Source organism: Nyctereutes procyonoides, unplaced genomic scaffold, assembly GCF_905146905.1.
Source record: "Nyctereutes procyonoides isolate TBG_1078 unplaced genomic scaffold, NYPRO_anot_genome, whole genome shotgun sequence".
Classification (NCBI taxonomy): Eukaryota; Metazoa; Chordata; class Mammalia; order Carnivora; family Canidae; genus Nyctereutes; species Nyctereutes procyonoides.
The window spans coordinates 39,404,054-39,426,635 of NW_026575044.1; the positions used below are offsets into that span (position 1 = coordinate 39,404,054).

The 22,582-nt window shown below is 40.8% G+C and overlaps 1 protein-coding gene across 9 annotated transcripts in view; it reads left to right on the forward strand.

The window, feature by feature from the left end:
• Positions 1 to 7,443: 7,443 nt before the first annotated feature.
• ESCO1 (establishment of sister chromatid cohesion N-acetyltransferase 1) overlaps positions 7,444 to 22,582 on the forward strand; it is a 72,120-nt gene continuing 56,981 nt past the window's right edge. For 4 of the 9 annotated variants that reach the window (XM_055323626.1, XM_055323627.1, XM_055323625.1 and 1 more), the window contains exon 1: positions 7,494 to 7,734. The gene's annotated coding sequence lies outside the window, so the exon portion shown is untranslated. Of the gene's footprint in view, positions 7,735 to 7,907; positions 8,012 to 8,331; positions 8,410 to 22,582 lie in introns of those variants that run through there. The other 5 variants (XM_055323620.1, XM_055323621.1, XR_008664227.1 and 2 more) reach the window with 4 other exon arrangements.

Below are 22,582 nucleotides of genomic sequence, written 5' to 3' on the forward strand. Positions count from 1 at the left end.
TAAATTCTAGTCACAGGGGCACCTGGGTGGCTCAGTGGTTGAGTGTCTGCCTTTGGCTCAGGTCGTGATCCCAGGGTCCTGGGATTGAGTCTTGCATGAGGCTCCCCTGCAGGGAGCCTGCTTCTCCCTCTGCCTGTGTCCCTGCCTCTCTCTGTGTATCTCTCATGAATAAATAAATAAAATATATATATTTTTAAAGATTTTATTTATTTATGAAACACACACACACACACAGAGAGAGAGAGAGAGAGAGGCAGAGATACAGGCAGCCCGACGTGGGACTCGATCCCAGGTCTCCAAGGTCACACCCTGGGCCGAAGGCAGGTGCTAAACCGCTGAGCCACCCAGGGATAAATAAATAAAATCTTAAAAAAAATTCTGAGGTCACAAACCTCAGAATGGTACCTACATTGTTGAGAGCTCTTGTCTCTAATAAGCTCACAAACTATTTCATACCTTCTCTGTACTCTCCCTCTGAAACCTTTTACAGTGTCTTCCTAAGATCACTCTCTGCTAGTATTTCCTCTTTTGAGAAGACCGGAAGCTATCCTTTTAGAACTTTCTTCCAGTTAGAAGGGTAGATGTATCATTGCCCCTTTTCAAGGCAAGTTCCTCTTCATTGTAGTCTGGCTCCCATCTTTCATTTTTCTCAAGAATTTCACTCCTTCTGGGCAGCCCCGGTGGCGCTGCGGTTTAGCACCGCCTGCAGCCCAGGGCGTGATCCTGGAGTCCCGGGATCGAGTCCCACGTCGGGCTCCCTGCATGGAGCCTGCTTCTCCCTCCTCCTGTGTCTCTGCCTCTCTCTCTCTCCCTCTGCATCTCTATGAATAAATAAATAAATCTAAAAAAAAAAATTCACTCCTTCAGTTATCTCCTAGCTTGAATCATTAATTTCTCCCTCCTTCACAGGATTTTATAAAATAAGTATACAAATTCATCTTAGAAACAAAAAAAAATTCTCCTCTGATGCAGCTGTAGCTACTGCTAGAGTTCTTTCACATAAAGACCTCTTGAGTGATTATTGCAGCAAGGTCCACAACTGCCAAACTATGGAAAGAACCCAGATGTCCACCCACAGATGAAGATGTATGTAAGGAAAAAGTGGTATGTATATATAAAATGGAATACTACGCAGCCATATCAAAAATGAAATCTTTTTTATTTTTTTTGCAACAATGTGGATGGATGGAACTAGAGGGTATTATGCTAAGCAAAATATGTCAATCAGAGAAAGACAATTATCTCACATGTGAAATTTAATAAACAAAACAGGATCATGGGGAAGAGAGGAAAAAATAAAACACGATAAAGGCAGAGAGGGAGACAAACAATAAGAGATTCTTAATCATAGGAAACAAACAGGGTGGCTGGAGGGAAGAGAGTGGGCAATGGGGTGATGGATGTTAAGGAGGGCACCTGATGTAATGAGCACTAGGTGTTATATAAGACTGATGAATCATTGACCTCTACCTCTGAAACTAATAATACATTATATGTAAATTAAATTTAAATTAAAAAAATTAAAAACTTCTTGAATGAATTGTCTGCACTTGTATTCACTCTTCAAACTCCATTGAAATATCTTTTCTGTTTTTAATATTTAAATTCAATTTGCCAATATATGGTATAATACCCAGTGCTCATCTCATCAAGTGTCCTGAAATTGCTTTTCTAAAGGTGATCAAAAACTGCCAAGATAAACCTCTATTTTCATCTTACTCAACATTTCAGCAGCATTTAACACAAGCACTACCCTTTTGAAACACAAGACACTCCTGACTTTGATGCCAAGCTCACTGTTCTACTCCTATGCCAGTAGTTATATTTTCTAGGTCTCAGCTGCCTCATTCTCTATTGAGCCATTACATGCTGGAGTGCTTCAAGGTTTACCCTAGGTGTATTCTTCTAGTGGGTACTTTCATCTTTAGCCTAGGTGATTGCCTCTAAAACCATGGCTTTACTTTGTATCTCCAGCCTGGACTTCATCCCTGATTATCAGAACTCTTGGATGTGTAAAGCAACGCTCATCAAACTTCAGTGTGCATAGGACACACACCTGAGGAAACGTTAGGATGAAAATTCTGATTCAGTTAGTGTGGGGGCTGAAATTCTCTATTTCTAAAGTCTTTAGTGGATGAAGATGCCCCAAGTCTATGGACCATAATTTGAGTAGTAGGATAGTAATGTTCATTTGTGTGCTATCTTCTCAATATCTATCCATCTCCCTTTCCAACATTTCCTAATAATCTGATGATCCATGTCGTCCCGAGGAAGCTGACTCTATCCTTATGTTCACAGTCTGTGACTTGTCCACAGTGGGATTGGGATATAAACTGATTCAGTCATCCCTTTCCAGGGAATACTCTTTCCTTTAGAATGTGAATGGAGACGTAGTAACCCCTGGTGTTTTATTGGGAACTTCCTCAGAATCGAGAGAAGAATCAGTCTTAGGAGAGAGTTAAAAAAAAACAAACAAACAAAAAAACCAACCCATAATGATATTAATAAACCTGTGTATTAGAAACAATGCCTAAATATGCCTGTTTAAATTAAGATTAAAGGGGCACCTGACTGGCTCAGTAGCCTAAGCATCCGACTGTCGATTTAGGCTCAGGTCATGATCTTAGGGTTGGGAGATGGAGTCCTGCATTTGGCTCTGTGTTGGTCATGGAGCCTGCTTTAGATACTCTCTCTTGGGCAGCCCAGGTGGCTCACCGGTTTAGCACCACCTTCGGCCTATTTGACTCCCATGTCCAGCTCCCTGCATGGAGCCTGCTTCTCCCTCTGCCTGTGTCTCTGCCTCTTCTCTGTGTGTGTCTCTCATCAATAAATAAGTAAAATCTTAAAAACAAACAAACAAAAAAATTCTCTCTCTCCCTCCTTTTTCCTTTCCCCACAGCATGTGCTCTTTTGTGTGCTCTCTCTCTCTCAAAAATTTGATTAAAATTAAGGCTGTGGGAGATGGGTAAAAAAAAATTAATTAAAAATAAATAAAATGTACAACTCAGTTCCTCAGTTGCAATATTCACATTAAAAAAAAAAAAAACAATACTCACATTTCTAGTGCTCAAGAGCCCTCCGCAGCTATGGCTACCCTGTGGAACCGTGTAGATACAGAACATCTACATCATCACAAAAAATTTTGATTAGATAGTGCTGCCCTGTTTATTACCATATTTGTTTCCTTCTTTGCATTTAATTGTAATTTACTTATTTATTAACCGACTTGAAAAATGTACTTCTGAATGCAGGGATTTATATCTGTTGTTAATTTCTGCATTCTCAGCATCTAGAATAGTGAGTTGTATACAATGTGACTTCAATAAATATTTGTGAAATAACTGATCATCTTCCCCATCAGAATGTATGCTACATGAGGAAGGAGACCCTGTGTGTATTGTTCACTACAATATCCCTAGTACTAAGCTCAGGGTACTCCTCTCTGTTATCCTTAAGGCCTTTACTACTTTGGCTCTGCCAACTTTTTAATCCCTTTTCCCCTCAATAATATTGGAATAGTTGAGTTCCTACAACTGGTCAAGCTCACTCTCCTCTCTGGACTTTTGTAATTCAGTTCTTTAATCTGGCTAATACTCATTCCTTCTCAACTATGTGGGGCCAGAATTATTACTTATATGTGTCAATAGTTACTGTCCTAGAATATGGCAAATTGAAACGCCAGTATCAGTTGATCTATACCAAACTTCTATACCTTTTGTTTTTATTTTCTAGATTGAAGTGTCTTAGAATTTTAACTCTCTCATAGTAACTCTCTCAAACGTTTATTTCAAATGTTGAAATAAAGTCAACAAGAGTGGACTAACAAAAAAAGCCTTTATTTGCTGCTAGCAGAATCAGTCTAAAAGTGAGAGTATTCTACTGTCTGGAAGTTAGAGGTTTTATAGGTAATAGGCATTTAAGATTGGTCACAATAAAGAAAAGGAACAAGGAAATTAAAATGTGACGTGGGGCAATGCAACCGCTTCATAATTAGCTTTTAGAAGTAGATATTCTCATAACAAGCAAAGGCAGAAAAGTACATTCTGCAGTTTGGAATTAGAAAGGAAAACAATTTGGGACGCCTAGGTGGCTCAGTGGTTGAGTGTCTGCCTTTAGCTCAGGGCCTAATCCTGGAGTGCTGGGATCGAGTCCCATATTGGGCTTCCTGTATGGAGCCTGCTTCTTCCTCTGCCTGTGCCTCTGCCTCTCTCATAAATAAATAAATGAATCTTAAAAAAAAATCTTAAAAAAATAAAGGAAAACAATTTAAACAAGTTTAAATTACATTCACAATTTTGAATTTATCAAGAGAAGTTAGAAGTAAGGGCTTGTAGTTCTTGTAAGGATTGAGAAAAAGATCTTTACAATTTAGAAAACCATAATGTTGAGCACCAAGTTGCATTACCTAGGCCAAAACATGTGTTTTCAGCATGTGTACCCGGCAAAATGTGAACTACTGGAGCTTTCCCCCAGAACTTTCTCAGGAGCTCTCAGGAATGGAGGTCCTTCTTTTTACTGGGATCAGTTTGCTTTGAGCTTGTATAATCTTTTTTTAAATTTATTTTATTTTTTTATTTATGATAGTCACAGAGAGAGAGATTGAGAGGCAGAGATACAGGCAGAGGGAGAAGCAGGCTCCATGCACCGGGAGCCCGACGTGGGATTCGATCCCGGGTCTCCAGGATCGTGCCCTGGGCCAAAGGCAGGCGCCAAACCGCTGTGCCACGCAGGGATCCCCGAGCTTGTATAATCTTTGAAAGCTCAGTCAAGCAAGATAATTTATTCAGTTGATTATGATTTCTTTTAGTAGATAACCAAATCAAATGAACCAAATTCCCAAGTTCATAGACAGACTGCGCTAAATGAAAACTATTGATAAAAAAAAACAACTATTGATAGAAAACAAGACAAATTTTGTCAAAAATGACATTACAAGTGCCCCTGGGTGGCTCAGTCAGTTGGACATCTGACTCTTGATTTTGGCTGAGGTCATGATCTCATGGGTCATGGGATCCAGCCCTGCAAGAGCCCTGCATCAGGTTCTGTGCTCAGCAGGGAGTCTACTTCTCCCTTCCTCTCTCTTTGCCCTTCCTTTCTCTCTAAAATCAATCTTTCAAAAAAATGACATTACAGAATAATGAAGATTTCATCAAACTGCAAATTGAGGGATGCCTGGGTGGCTCAGTTGGTTCGTTAAGTTCCCTTCATTGTCTCCAGTCGTGATCTGGGGTCCTGGGATCAAGCCCTGCATCAGGCTACCCGCTCAGTGGGGAGTCTGCTTCTCTTTCTGCCCTCCCACCCACTTGTGTGCTCTCAAGTAAAATTTTAAAACAACTACAAATTGAGACCTCTGACATTAATGAATCAGAATTGAGATATCTTTTAAAATGATAAATAATGCTCAAGAAAGTTTGTTTTTCCCATAAAAGCAAACTATTTTTTAGACATTTTTATTGAGATATAATGGACATAAAAAACTGCATAACTTTAAGGTATACAATGAGTTGATTAGATGTATTTATAGATTGCAATTATTGCCATCTTAGCTGACACCTCTATCATGTCAAATAATTATCATTTCCTTTTTGCGGTGAGAGCAATTAAGATCTAGTCTCTTAGCAATTTTGATACTTATAATGTGGTATCATAAAAGCAAAGTATTTTATACTTCCACAGCATGTGTAGAAGCTGACTATATTTGGTTTTAGAAAAGCAAATCTTGAATAAATTGCAGACATGAATTATATATAAATATATATATATAAATGACTTATATATCAAAAATTGGTACATATGTGTTTGCATGACATGGCATTTATAAGGATTCCTATATTTCTGATTGTGACCAATTCAACAAGTAGAGTGGACTAGATTCCTCAGAAGCAGAGGCCTATTTTGTGGGAATCGAAATTTGTAAATATGGTCTGTGTGTGTGCACAGAATTTGAATTACTAAAAATAAAGTGGTTTACCCACGAAAAGGAAATCCCACCACTTGTCTGACAACCTAAAAGTGAAGACGAATCAAGGTGAGACAGTCCGGTACATAAACCACTTTAATCAGGTTGGCAGTCTACCCCTTAGTTGTTTCTCTCTCTCTCTTTTTTTTTTTTTTTAAATTTATTTATTATAGTCACAGAGAGAGAGAGAGAGAGGCAGAGACACAGGCAGAGGGAGAAGCAGGCTCCATGCACCGGGAGCCTGACATGGGATTCGATCCCGGGTCTCCAGGATCGCGCCCTGGGCCAAAGGCAGGCGGCAAACCGCTGCGCTACCCAGGGATCCCTCTCTTTTTTTTTTTTAAATTTTATTTATTTATTCATGATAGTCACACACACACATACACACACACACACACACACAGAGAGAGAGAGAGAGAGAGAGAGAGAGAGAGAGAGAGGCAGAAGCAGGCTCCATGCACCGGGAGCCCGACGTGGGATTCGATCCCGTGTCTCCAGGATCGCGCCCTGGGCCAAAGGCAGGCGCTAAACCGCTGCGCCACCCAGGGATCCCTAGTTGTTTCTCCCTACCCTCATCAGAGTCATCTGGAATATGCCATTAAAGTGCATATTATCAGGAACAGGGGGTGGGGGTAGGGCCACAGGCAGGTTTTTGCCAAGTAACACAACGTACGGTGATGTGGGCAAACGGCCTCACCCATCAATACCTCTGGTTTTGGTTTCTAAAATACAGACTCCAGACGAAACGGTCAGGCAGCTCAATAAAGTCTTGTGGGAGATGTGTTGTCAGAAAACCAGGCTTGACGTCAGGCTTGAAAAACCGAGAGCACACTTCGGGTGCACTTAGCTTCTCAAAAGCAAGTCAGGAAGGGGAGAGCCCGCGTATGATCATCTCTTCAAATTCTCAAAAGCACGAGTACCGGTTTTACCTAATCTCACAGCTCTGCAAATAAAAATGGCACAGTAAGCGTGTTCAAGAGCGTGGGAACCACGAAACCTAGTGACAGAGGCTTCAAAGAACCAAAGCTTTGTCTGAACACCCGCCATGACTAAGTCGCGTGGGACATCCTACAATTGCTGGACTCCCGCGCGCCCGCACACGCGGAGGAAAGTATGCAACCGTGAGGTGAAGCCCGGGATGGTTCGGAAGCGCTGTGAGCGCAGTGCCGGGGAATTGCAATTGCTTCCCCTTTTCTTTACATCGGCCCAGGTCGACGATTAAAGGTACTTGAAATAGAGGTGGCAGAGAGCAGGGCCCGCAACCCACACCGGGACCAGCGGCGACGCATTTCCAAGACTAACCACCAGGGCCGCGAGCGTGGGTGGCTTTACCAAGAGACGTCCGAGCCAGCGCCAGCGGCTGCCGCCGGGGGGCGCCGCCGCTCCCCTGCGAGGCTCCCACCCGCGGGGCGCGCACGCGAGGCCTCCCACTGCGCCTGCGCTGAGGGTGTACGCCGGCTTGCCTTTCCCCGACGCCCGGCAGCCCCCGCCTGGGTGAGACACTGCGTGACACGCAGCGAGCGTGGCGGCCATCTTCCTCTGCTGGGCACGTCAGCTGAGCCTGTGACCGCTGAAGAGGAGCGTTGCGCAAGCGCGACCAAGACGGTCACAGGTAACTCCCATCTGACGGGCGAGGCGTCGCCGTCGTCGCCGGAAGTTCGGCGTATTGGCACCGCGGGAGAGGCGGCGGTCGCGGCAGCAGCAGCTGTCTCCTGATACCCGGATGTGAGGCGATCCGCAGGCTCGCGTTGGACCCTCGGCCGGGAGCGAGGAAGGTAAGGCTGTCTTCCCAGCCGTCCCCCCCGCCCAGTGTCGCGCCGCCTGCGTCCTCACCTCGCTTCGGCCAGCCTCTCGGGAGAGCTGGATGACTCCCTCCCCCCCTTCCTGTCCCACCTCCTGTGTCGTTTTGCTTCGTGCGCTTCTTCCCACTCCTCTGGTCCGGGCTCCTGGAGCTCCTGGGAGGCAGTGGGCGGCTCAAAGACCCTGCCGCTGGAGGTGGGCAATCGTCCTGGCGTCTCGGCTGCCGGTCGCCTCATCACCTGCCGCTGCTGGGTAGGTAGGCAGAGGTACTGAGGGGCCATGACGGAGGACCGCGGGTCAGGCCAGGGCTCCCACGGCGGCCGACGGGGCATCCGGAACCCCGAGGTGAGGCGTGCAGCCATTGCAGCTGCTGGGGCGGTGTCGGCGCTGGCCGGCAGGTAGCCCCGGGCCTTGTCCCCGCCCTCGGCGGCGTTCGCTCCCCGCGCTTTCCGCGAGCCAGCCCCGCCAGCCGTCGCAGAGTCGCGGTCCCTGCGGCTTGCTCCTCCGCCTTCGCCGCCGGCCGCTGACCCGGCCTGAACCTTGAGGCCTCTGCAGTCTGCGGGGTGCTATGTGGGGCTCTTGGAGGGGAGCAGTGGCCTGGGTCCAAGGTCAACGAGTAATTCAGGTTGGACTTGAAGGTCTGGGCACAGGTAGGGCTGATCTGGAGTAGAAATGGGTGCATTGAAGGCCATAGTGAAGTTTATAGGGATAGATGCGGGCAGAAGGGATTGGGTCCTTTATTTTGGTCACTGTTCGTTCATAAGATTATTTACAAGGTGGGGGGGGGCTTTTTTTTTTTTTTTTTATTCAGGCGGAATGGGATAGCGAGTCCAGAAATTAGAGAGGTCTCCTATCCCCCCCCCCCCACACTAGAAACCTCTCCCCATCCCCCACGTCTCATCTCCCCATCCCCCCGCCTCTAAATTTGAGTTCCTGGAAACCCTGGCGCAGGTTCTGTATTTTCCGGGGGCGGGCAGGGCGCAGGAGGAGTTATATCGTTGTGCTTTGAGGAGTACTGTGAACCTTTTTAGGTAGTTGAAATGGGATTCTTTGAGCAGGAAGTAATTGCAGCACCCAGCATTTAACTAGTATTATCACATAATGTTTCAGTGAATAATGAACTTTCGCAAAAACCAATGAAAGAGGGCCACTTAGTGGAATAGTAAGATGTGAGTGGGTTTTGCTTTTCCTCCTTTAATTTTAAAAAGCGAGGTAACACGGATTTCAGTTTAAAACCTAGTTGCAGTGAACTCTGGTACTTTCAGTCTCTCTTTTTGTTGGGTCCTTAGTTTCCGCTTTTCGTAAGGCATCTACGACAATGGAACGATTTTTAATTTGAACAACTTAAAACTTCTCGTTATGGAATTAGATATGCGAGTAGGATGAAAAGTGCTTAAAAACCGCTTAATTTGGAAGCTGCAGATTCAGGCCGAGAGCATGTAAGGAAATCAGAAAACTTTCTCCTTTTTAGGCAGAATGCAGTATAGATTATATATATATATATATATATATATAATTATATATATAATTTTGGTTAGATGTGTGACTTCGGAAGTACCCTTCTTAGAACAAAACTTGCCCTGGCTTATGAGCTTCTGTCCACCGTAATCATCCTGGCTTAGGAAGATTTGCTATCATTTCTCATTGGTCCATATTACAATTCTGTAATGAACAATGATTTTTTTTAACATCAGACTCATTTATACAGAGTTTTGTGCTGCGCATTTAAATCAATACATTATGCTTCCAAAAGGAAGGAAAAAGAGCCCGAATTAATAAATAACATTACCCCCCATTGCTGGATGCCTCTTATAGCTTGGTAATTTATTACAGCATGGGCTGATTGTATTTATTGTGATAATGACGGTAACTAGCATTGCACGGTTCAAAATAAATTTTTTTTTTTTTTTAAAGTTTTTTATTTATTTATTTACGATAGTCACAGAGAGAGAGAGAGAGGCAGAGACACAGGCAGAGGGAGAAGCAGGCTCCATGCACCGGGAGCCTGATGTGGGATTCGATCCCGGGCCTCCAGGATCGCGCCCTGGGCCAAAGGCAGGCACCAAACCGCTGCGCCACCCAGGGATCCCAAAATAAATTTTCTTAAGATTTTTATTTATTTATTTATTTATTCATGAGAGACACAGAGAGAGGGGCTGAGACATAACGCAGAGGGAGAAGCAGGCTCCCTGCTCCATCCCTGGACCTGGGGATTAGGCCCTGAGCCACTCAGGCATCCCAATGATTTTTTTTTTTTAAGATTATTTATTTATTTATTCATGAGAGACACGGGGGGGGGTGGGAGAGAGAGAGAGAGAGAGGGACAGAGACACAGACAGAGGGAGAAGCAGGCTCCATGCAGGGAGCCTGACATGGGACTCTATCCCGGGTCTTCAGGATCAGGCCCTGGACTGAAGGCAGCGCTAAGTCGCTGAGCCACCTGGGCTGCCCTTTGTTGTTGTTGTTTTTAATAGTTAAAATATTCTTCCATGATTTTGGGGGGGGCAGATTTAGGTTCCATGTAGAGTTCTTTGATAAACCCTTATTGAAGGTGATCAGAAGTTTTTTAAGATGGTAGTTTGAAATCAGCTCTAGTAAAATTGTTATTGTAGGTAATTCATTTAAGGACTGTGTTACCCTTCAGCAGCCCAAATTTTTCTGTGCCATCTTTTTTTTCTTGATGTAGTGAAAGTTCTTTGTCTCTATTTCTGTATAAGTTCTGTGTTATAGCTGTATCATACTACTGTAGTACCTTTTGGCAGATGGATAATTCTGCTAGCTTGACCATCCTTTTTTTTGAGGGAGCTGTATGTTATGCTTAATTGCATTATGGTACATCTGAAGAAAGCATTATTTATGTCTTCTGCTTTCTTCAGCTTACTTCAAAAACATTTATGGCTGCAAATGTGAGATTCGGAGAGAGGAAATAAAGTGGAGTATTAAATATTATTTTAAAGAAGTGGCTCTCAGACTTTTTGGCTTAGGATCTCTTTACACTCTTAAATTATCTAGGATTTCAAGTAGCTTTTGTTTATATGGCTTATGTCTATTGGTAATTCTTGCAATCTAAGTTATTTTAAATATTTAATTCATTTAACCACAGCTAATAACCTAATTACAGGTTAGTATAAATAACATTTTTTTATGAAAAACAACTATTTTCCAAAACAAAAATTTAGCGAAAGAATGGCAACTGTTTTACATTTCTGTAAAACAAAATGCAGAGGGACTGAGACATCTCTTTACCATTTGGCCTAATGGAAAATGGCTAGATTTTCCTATCAATTTTTGCACTCAGTCATATGTTATTCTGGTTGAAGTGTATGAAGAAAATTTAGCTTCACACCAAATATGTTGGGAAGAGTACATTAATAATCTTTTCAGATAATTGTGATATTTTTCTTTGATTCTACAACAAAACTCAACAAGTGGTAATTTCTTTCTTTTTTTTTTTTTAACAAGTGGTAATTTCTTAAAGGTTAATTGCAATGTGGAATCTGAAATCAGCTCTATATGCTTTTTATACAATGTTGTGTTAAAAATCATTGGTCTGTTTTGCACTTTAATCTTTTACTCAATGATTTTGATTTAATGTACCCCCTCAAAGGATCTCTGGAATCCCCATGGTCCCCATATCATGCCTTGAGAACTATTGCTTTAATGTAAATAATTCAGTAGTTTAGAATGAATGTAGGTACTGAAGCTGAAAGGGGTAATGATAGTATGGAGGTGAAGTTGTCAAATAGTTAAGGGAAACCAGGGGTAACTAAGGTAAATATTTTCTTTTTTATGCTTTTTATAAGAAATACTATTGTATCAGTAATATTAATGTTTATAACTAATTTTTAGTGTATTTATTAACAAGTGCTTATGATGTGCCAGGAGCTCTTTTAAGGAGTTTATATTGGGGAATATTTCTTTTGTATCATCTTCAGTGATGGTTAAGAGAAAGGCAAATGTAACTTAACTTCTTTTCCAACAGATAGTACAGTCTTCCTGATGTATTATTTATAATGCAGATACAGTTCCATTTTATTTTATTTTGTTTTATGTTTAAGTAAGCTCTAGGTCCCAGCATGGGGCTTGAACTTACCACTTGGAGTTCAAGAGTGGCATGCTCTCCTGACTCTCCTAGCCAGCCAGGTGCTATCTATTCATTAATTTTATTTTTTTACTTTTTAATCTTTTATTTATTTATTTTTAAAAATACTTTATTTATTTATTCATGAGAGACACAGAGAGAAGGCAGAGACATAGGCAGAGGGAGAAGCAGGCTCCTCACAGGGAGCCCAATGTGGGACTTGATCCCAGGACCCCAGGATCACGCCCTGAGCCAAAGGCAGACACTCATCTGAGCCACCGGTGTCCCCAATGTCTAACTTTAAAGATTTTATTTATTTGAGAAAGAGAGAGAGTGCGGGCGGGGAGCAGAGGGAGAGGGCGAAGCAGACTCCTGCTGATAGGAAGCCCAATGCCTGCTCCACCAAGGGCTTGATCCCAGGACCCTGATACAGTGACCTGAGCTGAAGGCAGACAGTTAAGGGACTGAGCCACCTATGCACCCCTTCAGTCTCTCATTTCAATATTTTTATCACCCCAAGAAGTCCCATGCCTATACTAGTGTGTCATTCATTTCCATTCCTTCCTAGCCCTTTACTACCAGCAAGCCATTTGTTTTTATAGGTTTGTCTGTTCTGGACATTTCATATAAATTGAATCATATAACATGTGATCTGGACATTTTATGTAAATTGGATCATACAACATAATCTTTTGTGACTAGCTTCTTTTACTTAGCATAATGTTCTGTGTAGCTTGTATGAGTACTTCATTCCAGTTTTTGGCTAAATACAATCTGTTATATGTGTATACCACATTCTGTTTATTCATTTAGTCAGTTGATGGACATTTAGATTGTGTCCACTTTTTGACTGTTACGAATAATGCTGCTATGAACATTTGTGTACAAGTTATTTTGTAGATGTAATCAGATTCACTTTCAAGCTTTCCCAACATATTTTACATAAACAATATTTAATTTTTTATTTCACGGGTGATAAGTATGTTCATTTTTGATGTGAAAGATACAAACGTTACCTAAACCCTTAAGTAAAATGTGAAAATATTCTTTGTGTTCTTTTTCATCTCCATCTTTAACACTGTTAATGTTTTAATGTATATGCTTTCAGTGTGTTTTCTCTGTGTTAGCACAATTGTATATGACACATTCATTTCTTTCTTCCTTGGAAAATTATATTTATGCAGTTTGTGTACTTTTTATTTCTAATTATTTTTTTTAAATGATTTTATTTATTAAAGAGAGAGAGAGGGAGAGAGCATTATCAGGGTAGGGGAGAGGAGCAGAGGGTGAGGGAGAAGCAGACTTCTTGCTAAGCGGGGAGTCCAACGAGAGGCTTGATTGATCCCAAGACCCTGAGATCATGACGTGAGCTGAAGGCAGATGCTTAACTGATTGAGACACCTAGATGATCATCGATCTGTGTTGGCATTTTATTTTTCTTTTTTTGGGCATTTGGGCTGTTTTGGATATTTTTGTGATGTAAATGCTTCTGTTTCATCATTGTTGTCATTATATAAATTGTCCCTTTTTTTTTTTTTTTGGCTTTGTTTTCCTGATGTGGGTGGATGGTGGTATAATAAATTGTGGAGGATGAGCATAGTAGAATGACAGTTGAATTTAAGATGCCTTTAAGAAATCAGGGTAGAGATGTCTAGTAGGCTGTTGGGTATCCCGAGTAGCACTAGGGATAGAGATTTTCTTGGGGATCTGATTGTGTCTTAACAGTTTATAGGCAATAATTGGGAGAAATTGATGTTTTTGGATAAATTATCTAGTGAGTGTCTTTTGTAATGAGAGGACAAAACCTTGGAATGCTAATTTATAAGAGGCTGGTAGAAGAAGAGAATTGTAAAAATTAAGGAAGTTGTCCATATCTGCCTTTTGTTTTTGTACGCTCTCTGCCCAGCATAGGGCTTGAACTCACGACCCCTAGATCAAGAGTCGAACCCGAAATCAAGAGTTGGATGCTCTACTGACTGAGCCAGCTGGGGCCCCCTTCTCCATTTTTAAAGTAAACTCTAGGGATGCTTGGGTGGCTCAGAGTGATCCCGCAGGGAGCCTGCTTCTCCCTCTGCCTCTGCCTCCGCCTCTCTGGGTCTCTCATGAATGAATAAATAAAAACTTTAAAAAAACAAAACAAAACGGGGTACCTGGGTGGCTCAGGTGGTTAAGTGTCTGCCTTCAGATTAGCTCATGATCTCAGGGTCCTGGGAATCAAGCCCTACATCAGGCTTCTGGCTCAGCAGGGAGCCTGCTTCTCCCTCTCCCTCTGCCTGTCACTCCCCCTACTTGTGCACTTTCATTTTCTGTCAGACAAATAAATAAAATCTTAAAAAAAAAAAAAAAACTATTGTAGAATCCACCCTCAGTTCTAAAAATCAAATATTTTTCAGACAGTAACAAATGTCCCCTGAGAGGCAAAATCACCCTTGTTCGAGCATTTGGCTTACCTTCTTTTCAATTCCTCTAGCAGTAGTGTCTGTTAGGTAAGCAAAATGCTGGAGCTGCACAAGTCTCAGCAACTTTCTGTGTTCCTGCACTATATTCAAGTTTCTGTAAGGCTTAGTGTTTGGTGATTCCTGTTCTTTCTTTCCACAAGCTTTGGCTCTATAAATGGAGTCTTCGCTTTCTTATTTCTCTGTGTATCCTGCTAATTCATTTACCCACTATTTAAGGTAATCCAAGTATTTCTCATGTTCTAAAACCTCCTAAAAACACTTAGAGATTAAAAAACATTTTAAGTAACAAAGTTTAAGCTAATTACTGCTAACCAAAAATGTAAAATGTCACAACTGAAGCAAAGATAGACCATTAATAGAGAATGCTACAGAAAATATACACAGTAACACAAGGTACTGCCCCTAACAAGTTTTTCCAAACATTCAAAGCCTTATTAATTTCTATTACACAAATGGCTCCAAACTATGTAGGTAACATTCTCATCAGCTTATTTTAAGTGGCATATATGGTTGGGGATAAAAAAAAAAATTTGTAAGAACAAAACTAAAAAAAGGACTATAAGCCCCAACCAATAATTTTAGCAACAGGATACCCACTATCATCAATATTTATCCTAAGAAGAGAAGCAGAAATACCACTGTAAAAGTTATATTCAGAATCAATCAACTTGATAGAAAAAACAAACTGTAAAACTGCTGTAATTTTCTCAAATTGGTAATAGTGATTCTGTAAAATTCATCATTACTTAAAACTCTAAAAAACCTAGATATGGGGGCCCGGGCTGGCTCAGTTGGTAGAGCATGTGACTCTTGATCTGAGGTCATAAGTTTGAGCTCCATGTTGGGATTAGTTTTTTTTTTTTTCCTAAGAGTTTATTTATTTTTAAAAAGATTTTATTTATTTATTCATGAGAGACACAGAGAGGCAGAGACAGGGGCAGAGGGAGAAGCAGGCTCCATGCAGGGAGCCCAATATGGGACTTGACCCCAGGATCATGCCCTGAGCTGAAGGCAGACACTCAACTGCTGAGCCACCCAGGCGCCCCAAGATTTTATTTATTAATTCATGAGAGACACACACAGAGAGGCAGAGACATAGGCAGAGGGAGAAGCAGGCTCCTCGCAGTGAGCCTAATGTAGGACTCGATCCCTGGACCCCAGGATCACAACCTGAGCAAAGGCAGACGCTCAACCGCTGGGCCACCCAGGTGTCCCATTCTTGTCACTTTTATTCCACATTGTACTGGAGGGTCTAGCCAGGGAAATTAAGCAAGAAAAAGATATATAGGTATCCAAATTGGGTGATGGGCATTCAGGAGGGCCTATGATGTGATGAGCAATGGGTGTAGAACACATCTGTAACGAATTGAATTTTTAAAAATCAAATAACAAATAAAAGTGATACAGAACTGTAAAAAAAATAAAGTAAAATAAGGGCATCCAGATTGGAAAGGAGAAATAAGGGCAGCCCCGATGGCACAGCGGTTCAGTGCTGCCTGCAGCCCGGGGTGTGATCCTGGAGACCCGGGATCGAGTCCCACGTGGGGCTTCCTGCATGGAGCCTGCTTCTTCCTCTGCCTGTGTCTCTGCCTTTTACTCTCTGTCTCTCTCTTTCTGAATAAATAAATAAATCTTTAAAAAAAAAAAAGGAAAGGAGAAATAAAATGATTTCTGTTTGCAGATGACATGATCTTATATGTAGAAATTCTCAGAAATCCATGAAAAAGGCTCTAACACCTATTAGTTTTAATAAGTGAATTCAACAAGGTTTTATGATACAAAATCAATGCAGTTGTATTTCTGAATACTAGTAATGAACAATCTAAAATGGAAATTAAGAAACCAGTTTCTTTTATAACAGAATCAAAAAGAACAAGGTACTTAGGAATAAATTTAACAAATGAAGTGCGAGGCTTGTACTCTGAAAATTCTAAAATATCATTTAAAAAATTAAAGACGACTTGAGTAAATGAAAAGCTATCCATGTTCAAGAATTGGAAGACTTACTCTTAAGATGGCAGTACTCCTCAGATTGATCTACAGATTCAGGGTAATCCCTATCAAAATCCTAGCTGACATTTTTGCAGAAATTTGCCAGCTGATCCTAAAATTAATATCAGATAGCCAGAATAATCTTGAAAAAAGAATAGTGAAGTTGAGAGATTCACACTTTCTTATTTAAAAACTTAACTACAAAGGGAGCCAAGAGTATATGATGGGGAAATGACAGTCTCAATAAATGTTAATGGGAAAACTGGACAGCCACATACAAAAGAATGAAACTGGGCCACTATCTTAAATTACATACACAAATTAATTCAAAGTGGATTAAAGACTTGAATGTAAGACTTGAGAACATAAAACTCCTGGAACGAAAACATAGGGAGTAAGCTCCTTGACATAGGTCTTGGTGGTGATGTTGTGAATATACACTAAAAGCAAAAGCAATGGAGGTGCCTGGGTGGCACAGTAGGTTAAGTGTCCAGCTCTTGGTTTCAGCTTGGGTCAGGGTTATGGGATTAAACCCTGTGTTGGGCTCTGTGTTGAATGTGGAGTCTGCTTGGGACTCTCTCTCACTCTCTCTCTCTGCCCTTCCACCATGTGCATACATACTCTCTCTCAACTATATAAATCTTTAAAAAGCAACAAAAGCAAAAAAAAAAAAACAAAAAAAAAAAAACAAAAAAAAAAAACAAGTGGGACTGCATCATACTAAAAATAGCTTCTGCGTGGCAAAGGAAACCATCACAAAACAAAAAGGCAACCTATGAAATAGAAGAAAATATTTGCAAATTAGTATTTGATACGTGGTTTATATCCAAAATAAAAAATCCAGTTAAAAATGGGCAGAGGGGATCCCTGGGTGGCTCAGCGGTTTAGCACCTGCCTTTGGCCCAGGGTGCCATCCTGAAGTCCTGGGATCGAGTCCCGCATTGGGCTCCTGGCATGGAGCCTGCTTCTCCCTCTGCCTGTGTCTCTGCCTCTCTCTCTCTCTCTCTCTCTCTCTCTCTCTGTGTGTCTATCATGAATAAATAAATAACTCTTTCAAAAAAAATGGGCAGAAGATCTGAATAGATATTTTTTTTCAGAGAAGACATACAATTGGCCAATAGGTGCAAGGAAAGATGCTCAACATCACTAGTCACCAGGAAAATGCAAATCAAAATCACCATGAAATACCATCTTACACCTGTTGGAATGGCTGTCATCAAAAAGACAACAAATAAGTGTTGGCAAGGATGTAGAGAAAGGAAACCCTTGTTCACTGTCAGTGGGGATGTGAATGGGTACCACGAGCATGGAAAACAGTACGAGGGTGCTTTAAAAAATAAAAAAACAGAACTATCATCCAGCAATACTCCTGAGTATTTTTTTTGGAGAAAACAAAAATACTATTTTAAAGAGATGTATGCATCCCTTGTTCATTATTCATAGTAGTTAAGAACACAGCATAAGTGTCCATTGATAAATGGATGAAAAAATATATACACAATGGAGTATTCCTCAGCCATAAAAAATGAAATCTTGCCATTTGTGACAACATGGATAGACCTTGAGGGCATTATGCTAAGCGAAATAAGTCAGGGAAGACAAAAACTGTGTGATCCCATTTATTTGAGGAATCTAAAAACAAACAAAAATAAAAAACTAAGTGCATAGATACAGAGAACAGATTGGTGGTTGCCAGAGTTGGGGGTAGGTGAAATGGGTGAAGTTCAGGAAGGGGTCAAAAGGTACAAACTTCCAGTTATAAAATAGTCATGGGGATATAATGTACAGCATGATGACTATAACTAATAATATTATATATTTGGAAATTACTAAGACAGTAGATCTTAAAAATTTTCATTACAAGAAAAAAGATTTTAGTGTCTGTGTATGGAGACACATTAACTGGCTTATTGTGGCGATCATGTTGAAATCTATACAAGTGTGTTAAACACCCAAATCTAATGCAATATGTCGAGTATATCTCAATTAGAAAAAAATTTCTACAAAGCTACAGTAAGTGTTTGTGGTATTGGCATTAACATCATACAGATGAGTGGAACAGGATAGAGAATTTAGAATTAAACCCACATATTTATGGACAATTGATTTTTTGACTAGATTACCAAGACAATTCAGTAGGTAATGAATGGTCTTTTTTTTTTTAAACCCCCAAACCTGGGTTTGGTGGGCTTTTATTTATTTATTTATTTTAAGAGTTAAGAGATATATTTATTTATTTATTCATAGAGACAGAGAGAGAGAGACGCAGAGACACAGGCAGAGGGAGAAGCAGGCTCTACGCAGGGAGCCTGACGTGGGATTCGGTCCAGGGTCTCCAGAATCATGCCCCGGGCTGCAGGCGGCACTAAACCGCTGCGCCACTGGGGCTGCCCAAGAATGGTCTTTAATAAATGGTGCAATGACAGTTGCAAAACTCCTATCTTGTACCATATACAAAATGAACTCAAGATGCAGCAGAGATCTAAATACAAGCTAAAACTAAAACTCATAGAAGAAAACATATAAATCCTCATTGTTTTTCGTTCTTTTTCTTTTATTTATTCGTGAGAGCCACAGAGAGACAGAGGCAGAGGGAGAAGCAGGCTCCATGCAGGGAGCCTGACGTGGGACTTTATCCCAGGACTCTAGGATCATGCCCTGAGCCGAAGGCAGACGCCCAACCACTGAGCCACCCAGGGGTCCCTATCTTCATGGCTTTGAATTAGGTAGTAGTTTCTTAGATATGACTCCTAATCACAAGCAACCAAAGAAAACTAGATTAATTGGACATAAAGACTTGTGCATCAAAGGACTCTATCAAGAAAATGAAATGACAAGTGTTAGAATTGGAGAAAATAGGGATCCCTGGGTGGCGCAGCGGTTTGGCACCTGCCTTTGGCCCAGGGCGTGATCCTGGAGACCCGGGATCGAATCCCACGTCGGGCTCCCGGTGCATGGAGCCTGCTTCTCCCTCTGCCTGTGTCTCTGCCTCTCTCTTTCTCTGTGTGACCATCATAAATAAATAAAAATTAAAAAAAAATTGGAGAAAATATCTCTAAGCCATACACCTGCTCAGAGGGTAATATTTAGATAAAGAATTGTTAGAAACTCAATAATAAAAAGGAAAACAACCCAATTTTAAAAATGAGGAAAGGATTTGAATATATGTTTCTGCAGAGAAGAAATACAAATGACCAATAAGCTCACAAAATGAAGCTAACTGGGGCATCTGGGTGGCTCAGTTGGTTAAATAAGCATCTGACTTCAGCTCAGGTCATGATCCTGGAGTCCTGGGATCAAGCCCCACACTGGGCTCCCTGTTTCTCATTCTCGTTCGTGCTCTTTCTCAAATAAATAAAACTGGAGAAAAAAAAAAGATGGTCACTTAATTAGTCATTAGGATAATGCAAATCAAAAGTACAATGAGATAGCACTTTACACCCAAAAGGATGACTAAAGTTTAAAAAGAATAGTAAAAAATGCTGACAAGGATGTAAAAAAATTGGAACCCTCATACATGGCTGTGGGAAATGTAAAATGATACTTCTGGTTTGGAAAAGTCTTTCTAAAATGGTAGAATTAGCATATGGTCCAGCAGTCATACTTCTTGGTATATAACCAAGAGACTAGAAACCTGTGTTTACACAAAAACTCATTAGGGTTGTTCATAGCATAATTTGTGACAGCCACAAAGTAGGAACAATCTGTCAAACATTCATGAACTGATGAATAGTTAAACAAAACATATTCATACAGTGGAATAGTATTCACCCATAAAAATAACGGGTCATTACCGATACATGCTATAATGTTATATGAGCTCTGAAAACATGGTTAAGTGAAAGAAGCCAGTCACAAGAGGCCACATGTTGTATGATTCCACTTATATGCAACATCTGAAATAGTCAAATCCATAAAAGGTAGATTTGTAGTTACCAGGGGCTGAAGGGAGAGGGGAATGGGGAATGACTTTTAATGAGCATGTTTTTTGTTTTTTTTGGAGGATTTTTTTGAGGTCTTGAAAATGTTCTGGAATTAAATACTGGCAATTGTTACACAACTCGAATATACTATACTAAAATCCATGAAATTGTATATTATAAATGGTGAATTTTGTGGTAAGGAATTCTATGTCAGTCATAAAGTATTTCTTTAAAATTTTTAAAAAATAATTTCAGAGTGGGGGAGGATCAGAAGGAGAAGGAGAGAGAATCTCAAGCAGATTTCTCTGCTGAGTGTGGAGCCCAACTCAGGGCTCAATCCCACAACCCTGAGATCGTGACCTGAGCTGAAATCAAGAGTTGGACACTCAATTTGACTGAGCCACCCAGGCTCCCCGGTCATAAAATGTTTTTTAAGGGACGTCTGGGTGGCTCAGTGGTTGAGCGTCTGCCTTCGGCTCAGGGCATGATCCTGGAGTCTTGGGATCGAGTCCTGCATCAGGCTCCCTGCATGGAGCCTGCTTCTCCCTCTGCCTATGTCTCTGCCTCTCTCTTTTTGTCTCTCTCATGAATAAATAAATAAATCTTTTAAAAAAAAGTTTTTAAAAAATGACTTTAATGTTAAAATATATTGAGTGACGTACAATCCAAATTATTTTTTTTCCTTTCTATTTAAAATTTTTTTATAATCATGGTGCACCTGGGTACCCCACCTGGGTAGCTCAGTTAAGCATCTACCTTTGACTCGGGTCGTGATCTCCAGGTCCTAGGATTGAACCCCATGTTGACTCAGCAGGGAGTCAGCTTCTCTTTCTCCCTCTGCCACCCTGCTCCCTGCTTGTGCACTCTCTCTTAAGTAAACAAATACAATCTTAAGATGTAAAAAAAAAAAAAAATCAAAATATTTAAATGATTAAAATTTGAGTACATTTTATTATAAAGCACTGTGGGGAAATTGTATGTACTCAGTCTCAGGTACTTTCTAATGAGCCTTGTAAGATTTCTTTCTGTAGTAAAATATAAATGTTACCTTAGGTTTTCTGAAGTGGTTATTTAATGTAAAGCTTAATTATTGTTTTTTTGACCCTGATATTTTCTTTAGGATTATATTAATAAGCTAGGTCTGGGGTGTAGGAAGGAGGAGTCTTATCAGTTTGCTAACGGGTGAGAGGGTGCTTTTCAGTTCTTGATTGCAAGATTTTATTTAAGGGTTATGAAGAAAAGGGGGTTTATTAAGTTCTGTAATGCTAGGTTAGTGATAGTTCAGCATGAGGGGCAAACTTAAGTTGAAATAGTTCTTAGCACACTTGAATAGGTGATTGATAATTACTGTAGAGTTGTGTATCAGTTTAACTCTCTTCTAAGGTAGGTCTCAACTGTTAAATCTATTATTAGAATATTTAGAAATTGTGAGGAATAGATATAAAAGAAGATAAATAATCATTTAAAAATTATAGTTCTTAGTGGTAAAGTAATAAAAGATGATAAATGAGGTTTTTTAAATTATATTTCTGGGGCTTAATGTTTGGTAAGTTTAGGGCTTCTCAGATAATAGTTGTGATATGTATTAGCTCTTGCTGTATAAGAAACTGCCCTAGAGGGCAGCCCCACTGGCGCAGCGGTTTGGTGCCGCCTGCAGCCTGGGGTGTGATCCTGGGGACCCGGGATCGAGTCCCACATCGGGCTCCCTGCATGGAGCCTGCTTCTCCCTCTGCCTGTGTCTCTGCCTCTTTCTCTCTGTGTCTATGAATAAATAAATAAAATCTTAAAAAAAAAAAAAAAGAAACTGCCCTAGAACTCAATAAACAGCAGTTATTTATTCTTGATCATGCATTTTCAGAGCAGCAATGGGTTAGGTGACTTAGGTTAGGCTTGGCTGGGCAGCTCTGGGTGTGGGTAGGCTTTATTTCTCACTGTTGGTTGGGCTTGGCACCTCATTTGGGATTTGGCTCAGTTCTACTGTATGTCTTTATTTTGGGGTCTATGCTGAAGGGCTGCCTTCATCTACCTGAAATTCTTTTCATGGTGAGGGCCGGGGTACAAGAGGGCAAGCCCGACTGCACAAAGACCTTTCAAACCTCTGTGTGCATCATTTCTGCTAATATACCATTGTTAGATGGCTAGGGTTATGGGGGCAGGGAGGTATACTCTGCCCACCATGAGGCCAAAGGAAGACCTGTGACCAAACTTAGCACCAGTTGGGAAGGAAAATAGACTCCTTCCATGGAGAGGAGGTTTGTAGGTGATGATTATATTTGAAGAAAATCTTAATTTATTATATGGTGTAAAAATGAAAAATATCATGCTTTGTCATTCATTAGTTGTTTACTTAGTCTACCTTAATCTTAAG